At 32.0% G+C, this 23,369-nt stretch overlaps 2 long non-coding RNA genes across 5 annotated transcripts in view; one reads left to right on the top strand and one right to left on the bottom strand.

Moving 5' to 3' along the window:
• Positions 1–2,535: 2,535 nt before the first annotated feature.
• The window catches only part of LOC107443573 (uncharacterized), a 22,984-nt gene continuing 2,150 nt past the window's right edge, over positions 2,536–23,369 (bottom strand). The window contains exons 1-4 of one of the 4 annotated variants that reach the window (XR_011636757.1): positions 14,681–14,695; positions 14,479–14,590; positions 10,108–10,122; positions 2,536–2,789 (exon numbers count right to left, since the gene is read on the bottom strand). This is a non-coding gene — a long non-coding RNA (uncharacterized lncRNA). The other 3 variants (XR_011636756.1, XR_011636755.1, XR_011636754.1) reach the window with 3 other exon arrangements.
• LOC139425601 (uncharacterized) lies at positions 19,555–22,433 on the top strand. Its single transcript, XR_011636797.1, has 3 exons — positions 19,555–19,750; positions 21,127–21,243; positions 22,317–22,433. It is a non-coding gene; the product is annotated as an uncharacterized lncRNA (long non-coding RNA).

Raw genomic sequence — 23,369 nt, 5'->3', positions numbered from 1 at the left:
TTAATTAAACGTTGCTGGCAATCTTGTTTGTCTTTTCCTTGGATGATAATATCATCAAAGTAGGCAATAGTTCCATCCAAATCTTGGACAAACTGATCGATAAATCTATGGAATTCATTTGGTGCAGTTTTTATTCCGAAAAATAATCTTTTTGCTAAGTATGTACCTCTATGAGTAGAAAGAGTCTGATATTTTGCACTTTCTTCATAGACTTTCAAATGTAAATATGCTTTGTGGATATCGAGCGTACAGAAAAATTTCCCATCACGTAATTTATTGAAAATGTCCTCAATTCTAGGAATTGGGTGTCTGGCATTTTGAAGCTGACTGTTAATTGTAACTTTAAAATCTGCGCAAATACGAATTGTGCCATCATGCTTTGGGACAACTACTAGGGGTGTACCCCATTCTGATACGTCTATTTTTTCTATTACACCTTCCGCTTCTAATTTATCTAATTCTTGTTCTACTTTTGATTTTAAAGCATACGGTACAGTACGTGGTTTAATAAAAATGGGTTTAGCATCTGGAATTAGCTTTAGTGTACAAGTATAATCAGGAATGCAACCAATTTTAGGTTCAAACACATCAGAAAAAGAATCAATAATTTTCTGTATAGAAAAATCAGTAGAAGAAATGCTGGGTTTAATACTTGCACTTTGTGCAGAAATAATGTGAAGATCATTTAAATTAATATTCAAGTTTCTAATCCAATCACGCCCTAATATAGAATTTTTATTTATCGAAACAACACCCAAATCTTCAAAGCTAGATTTATTTTGACATGATTCTTTAATCTGAGCAACACCAAGAGGCTTAAAAATTTGTCACGTATAACTTCTAAAAGATACATTCGTTTTTTTTATCGGAACATTCAGACATAATTTTTTGAATTCGTCATTATTTATTATGCTAACCTTACTTCCGGAATCGCATTCAAAGCGATGTTCAATGCTATTCAATTTAACTGGAACATACATTTTGTCATCATGATTGAAATCGTTCAAAAATACATCACAAATTTGACTTACGTTAGTACTTAGTTCATTAGAATCATCTGTTATTTGATTTATATTTCGATTTCTAGATCTATTTCTGAACTGTTTTGATATACACACGTTAGCTAAATGACCTCGTTTCATGCAAGATTTACATCGTAATTTATTTTTAAGAAAACAATCTTGAGTTTTATGATTTGTTTTTCCACAATGTAAACATAATCCCTCTAATCCAAGTTCTTTAAAGTTAATGCTGCTTTTATTTTTCATAGGCGATTTTGATCTACTTCTGTTTTGATGTTTACTTTCGTTTTAAGAATTTCGAAAATTACTATTGAACTTTTTCTTTATATAGCCACTTGATATTTTATCAATGAAATTAGGATAATTACTCTTATAAACTTCTTTATTTTCGATTTTAGCAGCTTCAATTGCTAAGGCAATTTCAATAGTTTTATCAAATGCAGCATCACCTTGTTGCAATAATTTTTCACGAATATCGGCATCAGCTAAACCTCTGATAAATTGTGATCGTAATAATAAGTTTAACATAGATTTAGAACAGTTATTAGAATTACATTCAGATTTGAATTCAGCATTTTTGTTAAATCTTTCAATGAAGAAACGAAAGTAGAAATCGACTCACCTTGATGTTGATGTCTAGAAAAAAAATTTATGTTGTTCGGTAAGAACATTCGGTTTCGGTGATAGATGCTTCTTTAAAAGCAATAGCAGTTCTTGAAATGTTTTTGTCGACGGAATATCCGGTGCAGTAAGACTCGAAAGCAGCTGGTATTGTCGTGAGCCTAGACAGTTAATTAATACGAGTACCTTTAATTCTTCTGTTTCTGGATCATCTGCTGACAGTCCTTTTAATTTGAAATAATTTTCAAGTCGTTGAGAATAACAATCAAAGGATTCGACAGCGGCATCAAAAGGATCGAATGATAAATTTTGAGTAGCGATGACATCTTTTGGGCTTCGTTTCGATTCTGGTGTTGATTTTACTGATTGAACAAATTCTTGAAGAGTTGTAATTAATTGAGTTCCGTCATTATTATTCTTTTATCCTCGTCGCCAAATTATTATATACAAGAATCAAGGTAAATCATATTTTATTAGGGAGAAGGTGAGGTTTACATCTTGTTACGTTTAAAGCTGAACAACACTGACTAGCGCGGGATAACAAAAGGTGGAGTTGAGTTGAGTCGCCGCAAGGCGCATTTACACTGAAGATAAAATACATGACATATGTAATGTTAGGTACATAATTAGAAAGTTTCTTTTTTACTTATTAATTAGCATAAACCCAATTATATTCATTTTTCTTTGTTCAATATCAAAGTTTTAACCTGAATCTTTATGATTGTATTGTATCTTGTCTTAAAAAAATAAGAAATTAACTTTAAAGTTAACGAAAAGTTCCATCTATTGGTCAAAATACAGAATAATCTGAGAAAAATAAGGCAACGCATTTTAATATTTTTTTCAGATAAATTTAAACAGTTTGTTTTCATAATGAATCATTAAGTTGAAATATATTAATAAAAGCGTAATTTTTATTTCATTCTACAAAGTCTTTTTACAACAATAAAAAATCAATAATATTTCAGTAGTCAATTAATTTTAATCCGAAATAAATATCCAGTTTGATTTGGAGAATAATACGAACGCAGTTCAATTATGATTGGTGATGGTGATGGTGTACCACAGTTTGTGTCTGTACATCACTTCCATCATCATTGTGCACTCCAAATGTGCTCAGTACTTCGTCAGCTACCTCCTTTATAACTGAAAAATAATCAAGCAAGTTACATTGCGAAAAAAATGTTTAAAAATATAGGTACAAAAAATTTAAAATTTGAATAAAAGGGAGGATATTAAGTTCAAAAATAAGGAACCTAAGAAAAATGTTCAATAATGAAAAACATCAGAAATACTGAGTTGTATTCAAGCATCGAGGTGTCGGAAGAAAATATAGAAACGCTTCTATACTAACTCTACGTAAAAAGACTTTCTTTTTGCTATAAATATTTCGCCATAGCCGTGGTGGCTCAGTGGATAGAGCGATCGTCTCCCAATTGGGTGCCCACGGTTCGAATCCCAGTCATGGTTGATCGAAACTAATTCCACACCCGGCTCACACTGGCCACAGTTCTGACGTAAAATATCCTTAGTGGCAGAGAGATCATGGGTCTCCTTGCCGTCAAGCTAACCATGGGAAGCTTTCGTGGTTCTTCTCTCCATGCAAACGAAATGGCGGTTAGTTCCGTCAAAAAGTTCTACACGAAGGCAAATTTCCCCCGATACTTGATCCAGGAGTTTCCTTGTTTCCTGGATTGGGTTCAAAATTACAAGGTTACGGAGTTGAACATAGGTTGTCGTAAACTCAAAAATCGGGTCGGCAGTTCAGCGACTGTAATAAAAAATTTTTGTTGGAAGATTAACATCGCAAAACATTTGGCACTGTTTGAAAGATCATGCTTGAAGCCTTAAGTGAAAGATGTCCATTTACTCCGTGCAAGGCCAAAGATGCCAACTGCTCTGGATACGCCAAAATAATTTTTAAAAAAAACAGTAAATAACTACAAAGTAAATTTTGCAAATATTTGATTATAATTGCTTGCTTTTTACAAGGTATGGCATGGCTCTTGAGCAATAAAGTGGAGAATTATATAAACTTACAAATTATTTAGAAATAGTCGTGGATAAAAATCTACTAAATTGAGTTAATAAAACCAAGAATCACAATTGATAAACTACCACTTTAAAATATATACAAGTATTTGCTGTCCGGAACAAGTTGGCATCTCTGCAAGGCTCGGATCAACCTGAATGAGGGGAAGTGAATCATTTTTTTATTAGCTTTAACCCTTTCGCGCCGACTGTCACAAATACGTGACAGCATAAAACCATATCAATCAGGGTAAAAATATAAAACTGGTAATCAAAGTATTTCTTTAACAGTTTATTTGCGGGCGGAGTTATAATTGTTTGATTTATTTAATTCACCAATACTTTGTTCGAAATAAAACTATTTAGTTATACTTTGAATTAACATTGATTATATATATGATTAAACTAACAATAATTAAAGTAAAAGCAAAGTAAGTCTGTCCAATTAGCAACGACTACATTTAAGTTACCGTTTTTTATTTAATTACAACTTGATTCTGATTTTGTACGAATGCTTTTCTGAATCACCCGTCCCCAAGGGGTTAATAGTAGCAGTTTCGAAAGTACTCTGTAGGATTACAATACTCATAGAAGTCTGCTTTTTTCATAGAAATATTAAAAAAGACAATCAACTTTTAATTTCTTACGTTCAGTTTGATTCGGGCAAATTCTGCATGATTCAAAAAGAGCACAATTTTTTAAAAGTTGAAAAAAGTGCCATCAGATTTACCGTTTAAAAAAGGATTGCTTAAGGAAATATTGTTTACATGGGGATAATATAGAAGTGTTTCTATATTTTTGTTAAATCCCTGAGTATTGTTTATCACTTTCTATTTCATGGGAAGCTGTGATTCTTGGGTAATCCAATTGTCCGAATAGAGGAAAATTATTCTGCATTTTCCGGAAAACCTTATCGTCTTAGTGACTGTAAAAATTTTGTTTTCTCAATTTATTTCGCTGTTTGACTTATAAAGTTATTTTAGACTAGTTTTAACTACCACTAATATTATGAATAAGTTAAACACATGCATTAATATATGACATTACCTGATTAAAAACTTCATTCGCTTCAAAAATGCATTAAATCATGGACATAAATTCAATTTCGACAATGCATAAATTATTTTCATCCGTGTCACAGCAGCTTATCTTGATGCCCTGGAATCTTGTTTTATTCGTATAAATGCTGCTTTCCTTGTGAACGACATTAGTATCATCACCACTTCATAGCACATGGAAATTTATTTTACTCTGATTTGCTACTCTCGGTCACTGTTTTATTTTCTTTTTCTTGGCTATTGTATTTTTTCTAGTTTTGTTTCTCTATTTTTCGTTGGTATAACCTTAAGTTTAATATTTCAAATCACTTTTGTTTCTTCTCATTCATGTCCAGGCCTGAGTGTGAGACGGAAAAGAGAAATAACTGGTAGTAAGACCATTCCAATAATGATTGATTCTCAGAAGTAGCAAATCTAATCTTAACAATAAATTATTCACTGCAATTAAATTTCTGTCGGAGAAGAAGCAGTACTATTTATTGTATCCGTTAAAAAAATTTTGGTAGTCAGAAATATTTTATTCTTCCCCAAAACCTGGTAAAAATGAAATTTCTTTGTTACATGCTTTTTAAACTTTTCTCGTCTTGATATTTGGGGATTTTGGAAGAAACAAATGTGAATTGAAAAGTAAAATAAAAAGTTGCCAACGAAAAATAACGTTCCTTGCAACCCCTACATAGCGCATGGAAATGCTATCGGCCAATGTGGTTTTTTCTTGTTCCGTTTTCTTTTTTCTTTCGTGGCTACTGTGGTTTTTCCAGTTTTGTTTATCACCTTCCCTTTTCAATTTTTCTTTGGAAACTTTTTTTTACACTTCAAATCACTCTGTTTCTTCGCTTTCATGTCTGGCATGTCTTGAAATTGGGTGCCTATTTTTGAAGCGCTTGAAACATGTCGATTAAAATTTACTTTTTATGTATTTTTAAACGAATAAATCTTTTAATCAGGAAATATCTTACCGTTTCAGTTTCTTCGGATTATTTATTTTAATACATGTTTGTCGTTAATTGGTGTGTTTAAATTTAGCAAATTATTAGATTTTTTTTTTTGCTCTTTGCTTTCTTGATTTCTAAATTTCACTATTACAAGGAAAAATAATTCCGGAAAAGAGCAATATTCTACTTTTGATATTGATGATATATTTCGATTTTAGAACATTTGTATAAGTACATAACTATAGCAAAAAAGAAGTAGGTTTCTCCGGAAAATTTTTTACCCAAGATATTTTTTGACAAAGTATTTATTATACACAGTCCAGTCACATTAATGTGACCACCTGTCAAAAGCCAAAATAACCACCTTTGGCAGAGCGGACAGCTACGAGACGTGCAGGAAGAAAGTCAATTTGGTTTCTGAAAGTGTTCACTGGGATGTTGAGCCATGCCGACTCCAGTGCCGTGGCCAGCTGCGCTAGATTACGCGGTTGAGGATCCATGGTACGAACAACCCGATCGAGGTGGTCCCACAGATTCTCGATTGGGTTTAAATCCGGTGAGTTTGCGGGCCAGGGGAGTACGGTAAATTCATCCTGATGCTCTTCGAACCACGCACATGCACTGCGAGTTGTATGACACCTCGCATTGTCCTGGTGGTAGATGCCATCATTCTGAGGAAAAATCATTTGCATGTAGGGGTGGACATGGTCCGCATGGACAGATACGTACTTGTACTGATCCATCGTGCCTTCCACAATGATGAGTGCACCCAGTGAATGCCAGGAAAACATTCCCCAAACCATAACGCTCCCTCTTCCAGCCTGCAGCTTTCCGGCAATTGTTGCAGGGTGTTGCTTTCAGACGTTTCACGCCGTATACGCCAACGTCCATCTGTCCCATGGAGCATAAAATGTGATTCATCGGAAAAAGCCACCTGTTGCCACTCTGTGGACGTCTAGTTGCGGTACTGGCGTGCAAATTCCAGCCTTCGTCACCGATGAACAGCAGTCAGCATAGGTGCATTAACCAGGCGTCTGCTGCGGAGGCCCATGCGCAGCAACGTTCGCTGAACAGTTGTTGAGGATACACTCTTGGTAGCCCCTTGGTTCATCTGGACGGTCAGTTGCTCAACAGTTGCACGTCTATTCGTCTGAACGCATCTCCGTAGCCTTCATTCGCCTCTGCCATCTTTGGCCCGTGGTGCACCACATGTGCCACGCCGCTTGTTTTGCATAGTGCCATTTTGCCATGCACGGTATACTTTTACCACGGCGGTACGCGAACAGTTCACAAAATCAGTCGTTTCCGAAATGTTTCCACCCCTGGCCCGAAAGCCAATAATCATGCTCTTTTGGACGTCGGATTAATCGCTACATTTCTGCATTGCGCCAACGACTGAAATGCTTTTAGATGCCCTAGGACATCCAATATATACACTACACTGTAATGTGCTGCCACCTACACTCTGTGATTGGTTATTTCACGTTGACGTCGAAAGTAGGTGGTGGTCACATTAATGTGACTGGACTGTGTATATAATGATTGAAATTTCTCCTATTCTCCTCTGTAATCTCTCCTTTTTATTTATTTATTAATTTTTTTGGAAAACATTCTGGGAGAGTTGAAAATTTCTCCTAGGTATGAAAGTAAATAGAGCAATCCAAAGTTCGGACTCCTTAAAGTTAATTTTAATTATTGCATATTGCACCATATCTCAAGAACTTTCTAAGCGAATTGAAAAATATTTTAAATTTGTTTACTCAAACACAATTCCATGCAAAATAAAAAATATTGGAAATTTTTATTATTTTATTTATGACTAGTCGATTTAAGGTTAAGAAGTATAAAAATGTTTACATCATTTAAAAAAAAAATAATTTTAAGTTTTAAATTACAAAATATGGGTGAAATCGGTCGAATAGTTCCTGAAAAATCGAATTTCAAAAACACGACATTTTAAAAATTGATCTTCTCAGGAAATATTTAGACCGATTCGACTAAAATTTCGTATTTTGCTGTTAAAATCACATTCTTTAAAATTATGTAAAAGTTTGTATACTTTAAAATTGAAAATTTCTTAGACTATTATCAAATAATGAAACAAAAAAAATAAATAATTATTAAAAATTATGTTTTGCATGGAATTGACATTGGATAAACAAATTTTATAATTGTGAGCAAAAACTTTTAAATTCGCATAAAAATTTATCGAGACATGGCGAAATACGCAAAAAGTAAAATTAATAGTAAGTGGTTCAAACTATGGATCGCTCTCCTAACCAAAGTATGGGAACCATATCTCCCAGATAGCGACTACCCCCTATATCTGTCGAGAATTACGTATACCCATATATTACGAATTCCAAACCTGCCTGGAATTAAAAGGCATGCTTATCCAGAGAGAGCACGTTTTTGAATCTGATTTCGTAGCTTAAATTTCGTCTACACTAATTAATTAATTTATTATTTTATTACTAATTATTAATTTTTTTGCGGTCATACTCTTGAGAAATAAGATTGAGTCCCAGAACATGAAGATCCGATCATTGAATCAAAAGTTATTCATGGCGGCAGTTTTTAATTTTGCTCACTGCACATGTTAAAAGCATGTTTACAGGCCTGCCTACTACTAAGCTTTCTGCAAAATATTCTATAGAGTGGTTGACATTTAAAGGTCAAAACTATTAAAAGCCTCAAGTAATTTTGTCAACATTTTAAAAGCTTCACAAGAAAGAGCTGGAACAAAGTGGCGTTGCGTATGAACTGTTAAATTATTTGTGTAAATAGGTGTGAAAAAAAATTGAAATGAATAAGAAACACAACATTAAAACATAAGCCGACCAGGTGGCCGAGTGGTTAGCGTGCCTGACTTCAGAGCCGATGGTTGCGGGTTCGAATCCCACTCAGGGCTTTCTGTCTCTCTGTGTGTTCTATTTCCTTTCTTCTGTGTGATTGTGTGAATGTAACCCGCCCTATGAACGGGTTTGTGGTTGCATGACGTGGGCGACGCTACTCCACCGCCGTGGCTTAGCCATAGGTGCCCACTGGGTAACGATAAGAGAGTAGCAATTCCGGCATTACTGAGGCCAATAGGAAATAGAGCCGAGTGCCCGCTATTAACCAAAAAAAAACATTAAAATATACACATAGATACCACTAGAATAATTTTTTGCAGAAAGAGCAGAAAGTTGGCCGCCCTGTGTTAAATGTATAATAACTCTCGCAACTTCGGAACTTCTTGTTAGATTGTCTTGTCAGGGCTCCCGCGGTCCTTGAAAAATTTTAGTAGTGGTTGTAAATGTAGGCTAATGCTAGAATGTATTTCTTATTTTAATATACCACTTTATCATTGAGTGGTTTAGCAAGCTGGAATTTTCATGCATATATACTTTCTTCGGAAAATAATTTTCAGTGGTGGTTACACAGAAATTGAAATAGCGACATTTATTTTATTTTCGTTACTACTTTTTAAAAATTTCAAGACTCGCGGGAGCTTTTGCATAGTCTTAAATCATCTAGCCGGGGTTGCTACAGGCAACTAAAAATGGAAAAAGGGGCAACTAATGTTTTATTAAAAGATATTAAAATTTTACATTAATTAATTTTTATTTTTCTAGCATATTTCTCCAGTTTTCTATTGAAATTGAATGCATAGAATATTTTTTATTTAAATATTAATCATTTGTAATGTAAGTCACAGTGGTAGTTACGATAGAATAACTAAATAGACAATAAATAAATAAATATGAATTGAGCGTCTACCACTTTTTACATTTCTAGTCGCCTTAAGAAATATAGAGATACAATGTCACACTTCTTTGGGTAGCAATATTATGTGCTTGAATAGGTACAATTTCGTATTTTTTGAATTTTTTTAACTTTTAATTTATTAATCAGATTGTATTGATCTCATTTGTTTCAACGCGAAAAAATGCATCACTTACCTGTCTAGAAATGCCTTTCTAGAATGTCTAATATGCATTGCTTACCTGTTAAGAAATGCTGGTCTAGAATGTCTAATATGCATCACTTACCTGTTTAGAAATGCTGGTCTAGAATGTCTAATATGCATCACTTACCTGTCTAGAAATGCCTGTCTAGAATGTCTAATATGCATCACTTACCTGTCTAGAAAGAAGTTTTATTTCTTCCCCTCAAATCATCCGCATTTTTTTTAAGGGCAAGATTTTACAGAAGAGAGTTGTGGTGTTTTCAGGTATCATTAATGATAACATAAAGCTTTTTGTCAAAAATTATCTTGGTTATTAATTTGTCCTTAGGAAAAGTTTAATTTTGTTGGACTACATTGGCTTAACTCAAATTGAAAAATAATTGCATAAACGATAAGTAATACCACTACATACAAAAATACTTGTAGGACTAAATGAATAATTCATATACAATTAGGACTAAGATAATAATGCATGTAACTCAACTTACGTCCTAGTGTTGGATCTAAAAAAATGCCCATTTATTAGAATTTATCATTTAATAGTAAAAATATATATGCATTAAAAAGAGAGGCCTTAAAAATGTTATACAACTTAAGATAATGATTGCTTACCTGCCGTCGCTGTAAAAAATATAAATACATTAGAATGAATTTTTTTTTTAAATTTCACATTTATATTTTTGCAAAATTTTTCCGAACATAGTGATTGCAGTATCATGGGAAACAACTACTCCATTTTGCTCAAAAATATTTAAATAGTATGGTCAATTGGGTAAATTAGGAAGATTTTTAACATCTTTTTTTTATTTTGAACTTTATTATGTCTCATTAAAAGTATTAAAGTTATCGTTTTAACCGTTTAGTGGGATTTTTTTACTCTTTTTACGAACGTAGAAAATAATAATTAATGATCAAATTTGCATACTTTGGCTGCCTTTAAGGGGTGATCATAATTATCTCACCAAAAGTCTCAACAACTGAAAATTTGGAAGTAATTCGGATGACATGTGGGGGGGGAGTATGACTATCAGCTGATACATGTTCTAGAACTGTTATTTGTTCTAACTCATAATCAGACCTTCCAAAAACTCTAACCATTGCTTTTCTCATTTCATCCATTCCATGGGCATGGGGGTGTCATTATTGAACCCTACTGATTGACCTGTATTCAAGACAAAGCTGAAAATGTCCTTTTTTTCTCCTTATAACTGCTTCGAACTGCTTATTTTCTTAAAAATCTTAAACAATTTTTAGATTAGCACTATAACCATTGGAGATTGGTTGATATTGTTTTTTGTCCATGGTTCCACGCTGCCTTCTGCATCATCAACTACGTGCAGGGCTTCCTCTATGCAGGATTCCTCTGTCGCTGCATCACAAGACGCTTCCGACTTCAACGTGCTCAGCAACTCAGTGCATGGTGAATACAAGTTGCTTTCTCCGATGAGTCACGCTACAATGTACAATGATGTGGAAGTATAGTTTGTCTACAGTATGAACTGCTGCTATGGAAACAAGAATAGAGCATTTCAGGAAGGGCAGCTTCTCTTCACTGGGTTAACAAAATAGACCGAAGAAAAAGAGTCCCTTTCTCTCCCGAGTCAAAACATATTTTAAACAATGACCCCACACCTCTGCTTGAAATAGTTATACCTCATTACCATAGTCATCTCCACGGGTCAAGATAAATGGCTTGGGGAGTTCTTACTTCAGACAAACTATACGCGTCAGAGGTATTAGAGGGAAGCTTCTGCTTCCACAGTGTGTTATCCAGAGTCATACCACACAAATGCATGGCATCATGGTTTGGGGAGCTGCTGGATATAACTGTCGATTCTAACTGCTGCAAATTGTGGGTAAGCTCAACAGTGATCGATACATAAGAGTGAGAAGCCAGTGGTCATCTCCATTTTCAAAGCTTTTGGATGTTGCATTTCAGCAAGATAAAGCCCGTGGGCATGTTCCTAAGACTACACAAGCTTTTTTCAGTGCACAACAGATTTAGTTTCTTCCACAAAACGCTTATTCGGCGCATCTATCGTCTATTAAGCATGTCCGGGATTTCATATATCGGCAACTCATTTGTAGAACTTTTGTGGTACACAGTAAGACTGAACTTGAAGTCAAGTTGAAGACGTATGGAATGCTATTCCCCAGGATTACATTCAGAGCCTGTATAATTCAATGCCATGACGTGCACGGGCTCTCACAGCTCAGCGCTGAGGACATACAAAGTAATCATTTCCGGCATAACTTTTGTTTTTTGAATTGTGAATTTGACCACTATTTATTTGTATCACTATCAGTAATAGGTGGAATAAATTTCATTCATTTTTGACTGTTCCTTTACGGTGTTGCAATTTTTACAAACATTAATATCTAAGACTTGGAATTGTGAAGATGTGTGGAAATACTTATTGGGAGTACGAGGAAATGAAAATTAATTAATGTTTGATAGTCGTTACTTGAATTATTAACTGTTAAACATATAGTAAAAAAAACATGTGGTCCAATTGGTAGTTCGCAAAAATACAAGTACAGAATTGAAACTTAACGTTCTGAAAAATTCATTTCTACTTTTGACCGTTACACGAGATTTTCAATTTCTTTGAAAGTTATTGAAAGTTTTTGTGCCTCTTTATCATTTTTTTCTTCACTTTTTTGTATTAAAAATGAATTCTTATCGATTTTTCTAAGAAATTTATCTTTTTCGAGATCTTTATTTCATACTATCCTTTTATTTATATATTTGCGCTTGACTCGATGTCTTAAATAACAAAAGTGGGAGAGAGAGACAGAGTGAGAGAGAGATGTTGACATTTATTACGTTTTAATATTCATATTATAATTTTTAAGAACATCTTTAAAAAAAACTTAATTCAAGAAACTAAGAGATATAAAAACCGTTTCTTATTTGAATTGATATTATGACATAATGTTACCATTATGTATCTATATCGAGTATATTTACATCTTACTTATTTTATCTTATTGTGTCACACATTTTGTATTCCTTACTTTAATTCATTTCCCAAGTACAGTTCTTTCTTTTTCAAATCGTTTGATTAAGATTGAAGTATTAACGAAATGTTCTTGCATAAAATCATGATAATTATATGTTTGATTTACAAAAGATTTTTTATAAAAAAATATCGACTTATGAAAGGAAATAAAACAGCTATAAAAGAAAAGCAAGCGGAGCGTGCCAAAAGCTGTTTCAGACAAGTTTAAGACAAGAGAAGGCAATATGGGTATCTTGATCCTGATTGGTGGTTGAAACGAGGCCTTTGTTTACGTAAGCAACTTGTTCTTCCCATTTAATTTCGAGTAATCCAAGCGTACCGAGTATCAATTATCATTAGTGACACATTCTATATACTTTCACAAAGATTTCATTTCTTTCACCGCATGTTTCTAGCTTAACACAAAAACAGGTACGACACGTAGAGCATAAACAAAGTCATATTTAGTCATGTATTCATAGTATAAGTCATTCTTATTTAGTTATGTGGAACATAAACAAATTAGTTATGCATCAAAGTTGCCAGGTACACAAAACAAAAATGTATCACGGTTACAATAAAATACATAAACAAATAATAAATCTAAGTTAAGTGAAAGAAGTAGACGAGGAAGAATTGAATTTTTGCAAATTTGATGTGTGATACGTATTGTATTTAATTCATTTCAAGTCAATTAACATTCAAAATTATGTGGAGAAATTAGCTGGACTTTAACACGCCATCTTCTTTAACAGTTATCAGTTGGTGCTGAAGTCACAGGTCACGTGTCAGAGTATCTGTGATTGTCTTCTTCGTGAGTTGCAAGTACCCAATTGCAGTTTTTAGTGAATTTAAATCAAAGTAATTTTCATAATTAACTTAGAATTAAAATTAAAACTTAGCTTATTTTAAATCCTTGACAAGAAAACGAAGTAATCCTATATGTACAACTATTATCGGCTCTTAGATCTATTGAATAATACCTTTCAGAAAATCTCTCTATAACATAAAAACAATGGTCTGGCACAGTTTTCTGTTATTGCCGGTGCAATTTTAAAGGCCTAAAAATCACATGATAGAATTCTATTTTTCCACATTGATTTCTATATTGTTTTAATTGTCACCAGCATAAAATTAATCAAAATCACTAAGGTAATTGTTTCCCTATAAATATTTTGGAAAATCCTCCTATACCACCACTATAACACTTTTGATTTTTTCCTAGATGAAGAGTTTAAAACTAAGATAAATTTTTTTTAAAATTACTATAACATGTCAATGAAATCAGAGTGTCCAATCCTTTTACAATAATTATATTTACAACATTATATTATTTTAAAAATTACAATTAAAAATATTCTCTGAATGATTTAGAACTCGATGATAAGCTTCATGCATAATGTGATGCTTGCAAAAATTGTATTTAAGATATCCTTCCGTTTGGTAAGCGAAAATATTAAATTACGCTTGTGAACTCTTCAAATTTGTTACAGCAATATACTTTCAATTTAAAAGGATATTTTAAAAAAAATGATTATTCAGAAAAATTATTTATGTTCCTTAATAGATCTTAATGGAATCACGTATTTAATGAATCAAAAAATGATTACTTTGAAAAATTACTTATGTTCCTTAATGAAACAGAAGGGAATTATTTGGATGTGGGAAGTTTGAGCACTAGCGTAAGCAAACAGAATTCCTTTTCATGCATATATTTTAAGAGAATAATATCAACTTTCGTAGAAACCCCCCACCCCCAACAATTATCGTTTGGTAATTATCGGGGTTGGAGCGCGTCAACGAACAGAGGGATTAGTCCCCTAGTAAAGGTATAATTTGTAAATAAAAGTATCTTACCTAAAGCAGCGAAAAGGGCAATAACAACAAGAAATAAGCAAAGTTTGGAATTCATGTCGGGACTCTACTGAAATAACATACACCTTCCTTAAGTAAAAATTCACTATTTATACTGAAACAGAAAAGAAAAAAAAGTAACAGAGATTACAGGAATTTCAGATATTCTACATAAACATTAAAAAAATATTTTTTCCCTGCCTACAGAAAGCTCTGTTTCAATCGTAGCTATTTTTATTGATTATGAGTCATAAATAAAATAATATTACATCTGAAATTTGCCTTTTATGTATGCAAGGGAAATTTAATGTAATTTATGCGGCTATTTTCTATAGATCGTCACATAAAGAGCAACTACAGCATATGAACAAATAAAATAATTCTAACCATGTAACTTTGTTCTTCAAATAATATGTTATTAAACTTTTATTACTAATGTTCTTGCAGAAAATCAAACAAAAGCATGGATTTAAGTTCTAATTCAAATATGTTTTGCAATTATAATTAATCATTAATGCCCTTTCAATAAAAAATTTTTGTATGTGAAAAACACCAGTTATCTATAAGAAGTGATTATTACGTTTGAGATATATTATTAAATTAAGATACATGCATTGAAGGACAGGGATAGGCTAGTTGGCACGGAGCTGAACTCACGTTCTTGAGAAATGCAGCCGGCCGAAGACCCTCCGTGTAGTAAATGGTGACTGGTGCACGTTAAATCCGCCTTAACACAAAGTCCTCCATGCTCCCATAACAAACTATACCTCTGGGGGGTACTGTATTGGAGATCGTTCTCTGGTTCAGATCAAAATTACGATCTGTGGATGAATGAATAGATGTATGAATGGGTTCGCCCTATAAACGGGTGTGACAGAAGTCGAATTCTTAGACATAGATGGCACCACTAGAAAACAAGAACAATCGCTACTGAAACATAAATTTTGCTACTACTAGAAATGAGCCATGAGGGCTCAGGGAATAGAGCGTTCGCCTTCCAATGAGGTGAACCGGGTTCGAATCCCAGGGATGGATTGTCGATATGAATTCCGCATACGGCCACAGTGCTTATGTGAAATATCCTCAGTGGTAAACGGATCATGGGTTAGAGTCCCCTTGCTGTCAAGCTAACCGTGGGAGGTTCTCGTTGTCTTCCTTTCCTTGTAATGCAAATGTGGGTAATTTCCATCAAAAAGTGAAGGCAACTTTCTCCCAATCCTTGATTCAAGAGTTTCCTTGTTTTCTAGATTAGGTTCAAAATGACAAGGTTACGTAGTTGAACATTAGTAGTCGTAAACCCCAAAATTATTAGGTCGGCTGCTCAACGACGGTTATAATATAAAATAAAACTACTAGAAATAAAGCTCCGACAAACTGAAACAACTGGACACTTCTATGAATTAAAGACTTGGTAGTACATATTTGGTTATATCAAGTGATTATTGTTTTTCGTTTGTTACCTTTACTTAAGTGTTAAACAAATCACTATCCATTGATTTTAGATACAAATACGGATGCCTACATTAACCGTTTACCTGCCAGACTCTTAGTTTGCAGTAACTGGGAAAGTGCCTTCATGAAAAATGTAATATCAGGTTTGCATATAAATTATATGGATACTTTATTCACTCAACCATACTAGTTGTAAATGGTTTCAAAACCGTAAAGGTAAACAATATTCTGTACCGCAAACTTTACGGTTAATTGCATGGAAAAACTGCTGCCGGTTATTTTACCGACATTTTTGAATGAAAATTCTAACAGTGCAGTAGATGGATCAAATATAAAGTATGCGATAAGAAATACAGAAGCAAATTTGCTGAAAACACTTTTGAAAATATTCTATGATTTTTTCCTAACAATTTTTCCAAAAATTATTAAATTTTTTAGCAATAAAGCAGGTGTGGTCGAAGTTAGGGCGAGAAAAAAATCTGAAATTGAAAAGATCTACAAAAATATAGGTTTTTGGATTCCCAAAAATTGGAAGGTCAAGAAAGATTATGATTTTTGTAGGGGGGGGGGGGGTTCTTTCCTCAGGGGGTGGATATATTTTCTTTATACAAAATAGATTCAACAAGAGAATTCTTTAGACATTTCAAACCTGCATCAATTATTTTCCTGTATTTTTCCCGTTGAAGTATTGAGAAGAACGTCATTTAAATGTTTTTTATTTCATTTTATGACCGCCGTTGAACAGTCGACTCCATATTTGGGTTTACGACTACTAATGTTCACCTACGTAGCCTTGCAATTTTGAACCCAATTAAGACTCCAAAGCAACTCCTGGATCAAATATTAGGAGAGATTGGGGCCTTTGAGAGGACTTTTTGATGTAATTAAAACGCATTTGCGCTAAGTGGAGATGAGAACCACCCAAACCTCCCACGGTTAGCTTGATGGAAAGGGGACTCTCTAACCCATGATTCGTCTACAGCTGAGGATATTTTACGTCAGCGTTGTGGTCGGTGCTAGCCGAGTGATGTATTTGCATTGATCAGTCATCACTAGAATTCAAACCCGGTTTACCTCATTGGAAAGAAAAGGCTCTATCTCCTGAGACACCACGGCTACCTACGGACACTTATAGGTATAAAATTTGCAGGAAATGTTCTGTAGTTTTCAAAAATGCCTTCAGAAATTTTCCATCTTAAACTAAAAAATCTATTTGCAAAACATTGGATTATGAAGGTTATTCCTAGAAAAAATATATTTTCAGGAAAAAAATTAGTTGCAAAATGCTGATTAATGCTCAGCACTTAAGAACATAAAGGTGCAAAATTCAGCAACTCTCTTCTAGGAAACCACAGTTTCTGTGCTCTATTACCTGTAGTATTAATGGTCTGGTTAAATTTTTAATTAAGGATTTTTAATTTAAGTTTTTTTTTCTTTTCGAAAGAAAAATTACATACTTGGTATTTTGAAGAATTTACTTTAAAAAACATATGACCATAACACATTTGTCAATTTGTGACTTTCTTTTTTATTTTATTTTATTTATATTTTTACTTCTTATTATCATGATCAACGGTTTAATCACTGTAATAAAATTTTACAGTTAATTTAGGAAGCTTTTTTTAAGTGATGTCAGACCCGATATTTTGATTTAATTTATGTTATTTTATTTTTTATTCGTGCGTGAATATTCATTTTGCATCACAAAGACATGCAAATAACTTAAATGCTGCAATAAGATAGTACAAGATACGTCATTATCGTATTGCCTACGTAATAATACACGATTATGTCAAGTACATGCATTTATTTCAAATATTCTTTTTATTTTGTATATTATTGGTTATATATTTTAATCAAGAAAAATTTAAAGAATAATGTGGACTATTTTTTTTTTATACATTTCTATTTGTAATATTTTATTCATTGTTTAGAACAACTAAATTTAAAGATGTTTCCAACAATACTCTGGAAAATGTAATCAAAATGTGTATTGTTAGACATTGTTGAAAGGTTCTTAATAAAACTCATTTACCGAAAAAACCTTTGTTGTACTAAGCAACAATGTATAAAATTAGTCTTTAAGAAAACACTTTTTAATCATTCTTATTGAAGCCATTTTGAATGAATAGCGTCTTTTTGACAAATTGCTTCAAACTTTACTAAAATGAGTGAATTGTATCGCTTTGCTTTGATTAATTACTGGCAAAAGCAGCTCAGAGAACATCCGAGACCTTTTCGTAAGTTTTAAGAATGTTCTTTTATAGTTTTTGTAATTTTAAACGTATTTTAAAAATTTACTAGAACATCGTTAGGATGTATATAAAACTTACTGAAAATAACTAGTATGTAGTAAATTATAATAGTAGTTCAGATGTTTAATTTTTTGTGAGAAAGATCTTTAAATGATTAAATCGAATCTATTATTTTAATTTTTGCTGCTGTTTGTAAAAGTTTCAAATCTGATAATCTATACGATTTATAATCTAATAGATTTAGTAATTATTAGATTGCTTTTTTATAATAAAAATTAAATCAAAATATATTTTTCATGTAATCAGTACGTCAGAAAAAATATATAAAAGAGACAGAGTTGCCCCATCTGCTTCAAAGCATTCATTAGATAATGAAAATTTTTGGAAAATACACATATCAATTCAAAGTTAAAATATACAAATGAAAATATAAAGTTAAGTTTATGAACAAAAAGCATTTCTAATAGTTTTATGTAGCTAAATCAATAATCAAATAAGTAATAAAGTGTCTTAAATTCGAATTTTGGTAAGAAATTTACGATAAGGTTCCCTTCTTATTTAAGTTTTATTGAATATTTTAGACGAAAACAAGTAAAGTGATTTAAAAAGGAGATTTTCTAATCTTAAATCATCATAAAAATAATAGGATAATTTACAATTTTATGTATACTAAAAGCTTCAAGTTACAGAGCAAAATACAAAGGACATCATGTGTTTGACCCGTGTTCTGTTTAAAACTCCTATTCTTTTTAAAAAAAAGTATTTGAGTAAAATTAAGACAAATTTTGTTCTTATTAGAAATTAATTTAATAAATGGGAACCATTCAATAACGGTATTAATAAAAAATAATAAAAGTCTACTTAACTGAAGAATTCTCCTCACCAGTCGGCAAAGAAAGAAAAGTGTTCCGAAAACTGCGTATCCTTAAAAAGTTCGCATAAAAGTATTAGAAGTGAATGTAAGGTCGAGCTTAGAAAGATGCTCCCAGAAGGAAAAATATGGAAGTCTTACCATTTTTAGAGTGAAAAAGGAATCATATCATTTTCTGCACTAAATGCAGCAAAGTTGCCACGAGTCCTGAATATTTCAGTACAGTGGCAATGGTCTTATTCAACAGTGGTCTTATTGTAGACCATCAAGGTTTTTCCTTTGCTCTGTTCGTGACAGATAAAGTTACACCCTTCAAAAAAATGTATACACTTTTCGCTTACAGCCATTCTACACAATGTTTGCCACAGACAGCAAACATAACATGATAGTAAGCGTTTGCACTTTTTCTATGAAACTAGCCCTACTATGCTTGGTTTTTTTCCTGGGTCCATCTTTCTTAGCAATTCAATCAAAAGTTCTTTGGTGACTGTTAACCAACCTGTAATTTGCATCTCTTATACCTATTTATAACATTAGGGTGCTGATGCTGTTACTGCGGCATTTCTGAAATTGTCTACTTTATATTTTGGGCATCCCTTGCATTTTTAAACAAGCTAAGTTGAGATATAATTTATTATGTCATTTCAGCTAGTGAAGAGGTTGAGCAAAGTTCTAGTTCTTCTGGAACTGATAGTGGGTATGTAAATGTATTCTTTTTATAAAAAATATTTAAATATTTTTTGTGACATAAATATATATCTTCGCAGAAAAGCCGTCTTATGGCAAATTTATTTGTCATCCAAAACAGTGTTAAAAATTAAATAATTAGTCCTAAAATTAGATAAAAAGTGTTTCGAGTCGTATATTACAATGTAACCGCAGTGTATCTCGTGTCGAATGATGCTCTGCAAAGCAATGATGCAGTACAACATTTTGTTTTAAAAAATTTTTAGTAAACAAGCTGAGCAATTTAAAAATACAAATCAGACTTTTCAGAAATTTCAATGTTTAATATTATTCAAAAGAATTATTTTTTTTCCTGTTCCATGAGATATTTGAACGGATATTGCTTACTTTCGCATTACTGATTTCAAATCTGATATCGGTTTCACTCCACAATCTAGAGTTATTATGTAATTTAATAATAAATTCAGAATTTTTTAATCACCCGAGTGCTTACTAAGAGTTTCCTCCGCTTTTCTGCTACGTGGGGAGTTGTATGAAGGAGATGATGATGTATTTCAGTTCATGATTCTAATCCTTAATATCACATGTTTGTATTAAGTGCCATTTTTGACGGAGCAGACGAGTGTTAAATTAAGTGTGTAAACCTATAAGTTCTTCATAGATTTGCACGGTAATCTATAAGGAATTTGACTATCGACGGACTATAAGAACAGATTATCGACGTTGTGTTGTGATACTCTTCAATGCGAGACTCAATGCCTTGTGTCTTATTATGCTATTTTTGGGGTTTCCGATGCTATGGCGTGTCCTCAGGAATTTCGGCGTATGGGCCCTTCAGACCTGAGTCGCAAGATTCATTACCTAGACTTGCACTGTACATTCAGACTTAAAATAAAATAAAAATATCATTTTGAAAAAATAATTAAGTGATTTTCCGATCAAAACCGATTGCAGATTGGAAATTCCCACCCCCGAATTAGGCAAGATTAAGTACTTGTAAAAATGCAAAGACAATTTTTTGCCTAATATAGTTCAAATTACACTTCGAGTTTAAAATTCTGTGAAGATTAAATATTTACTTAGAATATTAGAAGGAAAGAAATCTCAGTTTATGCTATAAACTTAATGATCTAGCAGATGAAATACACTTTACACTATTTTAAATAAACTAATATAAAAATTAAAGAAATCTTAGTTTATAATATAAACTTAAAACCTTTAAATGATAGCGGATGAAATACATTTTATATTATTTTGGCGAAGATAAAGTTAAAACGAAAGAAATCTTAGTTTATATCATAAACTTTAAAATCTTCAAAAAATAGCGAATGAAATACATATAAAACTGATGAAAACACTAAACATTTTTTTTATTCATAATTACAGAGAAGGAGCAGACAATTTCGATAATGAAAATGGATCAGGTTCTATAGATTATCATCCATTTATGGAAGAACCAAATCCATCAGAAAGTTCAGAAGAGCCTAATCTTGAGAGTGATAGGTAATTTTATTTAATCTTCTTTTTTGTATTCAGTTCATAATATTTATTTAAACAAGAAATAGACAAGACATAATATTTATTTAATAAGATCAGCCAGCAGAACAAGATACAGCATTGCCAATGCCATCCAACCAATTAAAAATGTTAAAACAACAACTCAAGAATATAAATCAAATTGAGAAATGGAACATAAGATGGACCATCATAGATAAAGACAAACCAGTTCGAAACCGGTTTACAAACCATATTCGAGAAGCCTTCAGCCAAGTGGAGACACTAAAAGATGTATTAATGATTTTCATCTAACATTAAGGGATCCAAACTTTGGATTACTCTCCTGATCAAACTGTAGGGACCATCTTTCCCAGAGTGCGGAAATTCCTTATATTTGAAGGGTCAGAAATTCCGAGCCATCGAATAAAAGATTTGTTTATTCAAAGAAAGTACATTTTTGTAACTTAAAATATTGTCTGCGCTAAATAATTACCATATTTTAGGCCACTCTCTTGAACCATTAAGAATAAGTCCTAGAACGTGAAGATCCGATCAAAGTTATTCAGAGTGGTTCTTTTTCTTTCCTTCGCTCATTGTACCCACTAAACAACATAAACATCCTGTATCCATTTATTTCAAATTGACTTTATTTAGTATTTGCAAAGAAACTGAGTTCTTATTAAATTTGTTCTTATAATTATTCATAAACAAGTTAAATTTTAAAATGCGCCATTTATTTTGAAAATTTTAAATAAGATAGATAAAAATTTTATGCCTCAAAAAGTAAGTATTTGTGCTGATTTTATTAAAATAAGTTTTAAATATATAAATAATTTTAGGAGTCTATATCAAACGTTAAGTACATATCCTCATTTCATAAGCATCATTTACTTGTGAAACTATTTAAAATTACCACTTATTAATAAAAATTTTAATTAAGAATTTAAATTTTTAAAAAACTTTGAACGAATGCAGAAAAAAAAGCATCTAGCAATAATTTGAATATGAGTTACAAGAAAAACCTTATGAGAAAAAAAAAACACACACTTTAAGTTTATGATTTTCTCCTATAATTTCAGTGAGGAATTGTCTGACTCAGATGAGCATACTGAAACAGGAGACAATACTTATGAGGTATTTGTGGATGAGCAGAATCAAATAAATGGTTCTGAAGATGATGATTCTGCTATGATTAGGTAATTTTTAATATTTTTGGCTCTAATTCTTATCGTAATATTTAATTAAATAGTTTTATAAGCATTTAAATAATTTAAATAAGTTTCTCATTTATCGGATTTTTTTCATTTGTGAATATAATATGAATACGCACACATGAATAAACGCAGTATAAATTTAACCCTTTCTAAAGCCGTGGTAAGTATACCTACCAACAGTTTCTAAAGTCTATGGTGAACTTTTTTACCACTTTAAATTTAGGTTTCCATTTGTTAACAACTTCAGCTTTCTTGAAGTGCGTTTGAATAAAATTGGTAATCGTTTGTTAGTTAAAGAAAACGTATAAAAGTTATAAAATGCATTATTCTTCTCTAAAATTGTAGCATTTATAAAATTTATTTGATAAATAAAGGATAATAAAAGTCAATGAGTTACTAATAGGTCGTGTTAAATATACTTACCACTAAGAAAATGGTATTTTTGTAAACTAAATGAGGTTTTTTTTCCTTACATCAAATACTATTCTTATAACTATTTCAACTCCAAAAATATTTTAACTTACCTTTACTAGAAAAAAATGGCCCATTAAATGGTTAAAATAGTTTTCACAAACCAAAATCGTACATGAATGATATCAATATGCTTATTTCTTATGAAGAAAAAAAGACAGAATTCGCATTAAATTTACTATTATTACTATTACTTACTATTATTTATTATGGTTTGGATCTATTTTATAGTACTGCCTTCTTAAAAAAAATCACTGTTAATAACATCACACTGTTAATAATCAACTGCTATAACATCGTTGTTATAATTCAATTATATTACTGTTAAAAAACTCATTTTATCTTCATTCAAATTTCTAAGTTTGGTAGAAAAAAATAGTATTCAATAAAAAACAAATTTTTGTGATGTTTTTTTAAAAAAAGTTTGTATTAAGTGCCATTTTTGAC

This window comes from Parasteatoda tepidariorum, chromosome 5 (assembly GCF_043381705.1).
Source record: "Parasteatoda tepidariorum isolate YZ-2023 chromosome 5, CAS_Ptep_4.0, whole genome shotgun sequence".
Lineage (NCBI taxonomy): Eukaryota > Metazoa > Arthropoda > Arachnida > Araneae > Theridiidae > Parasteatoda > Parasteatoda tepidariorum.
The sequence above is the reverse complement of the archived record's forward strand: the minus strand, read 5'-3'. Positions and strand labels throughout refer to the sequence as shown.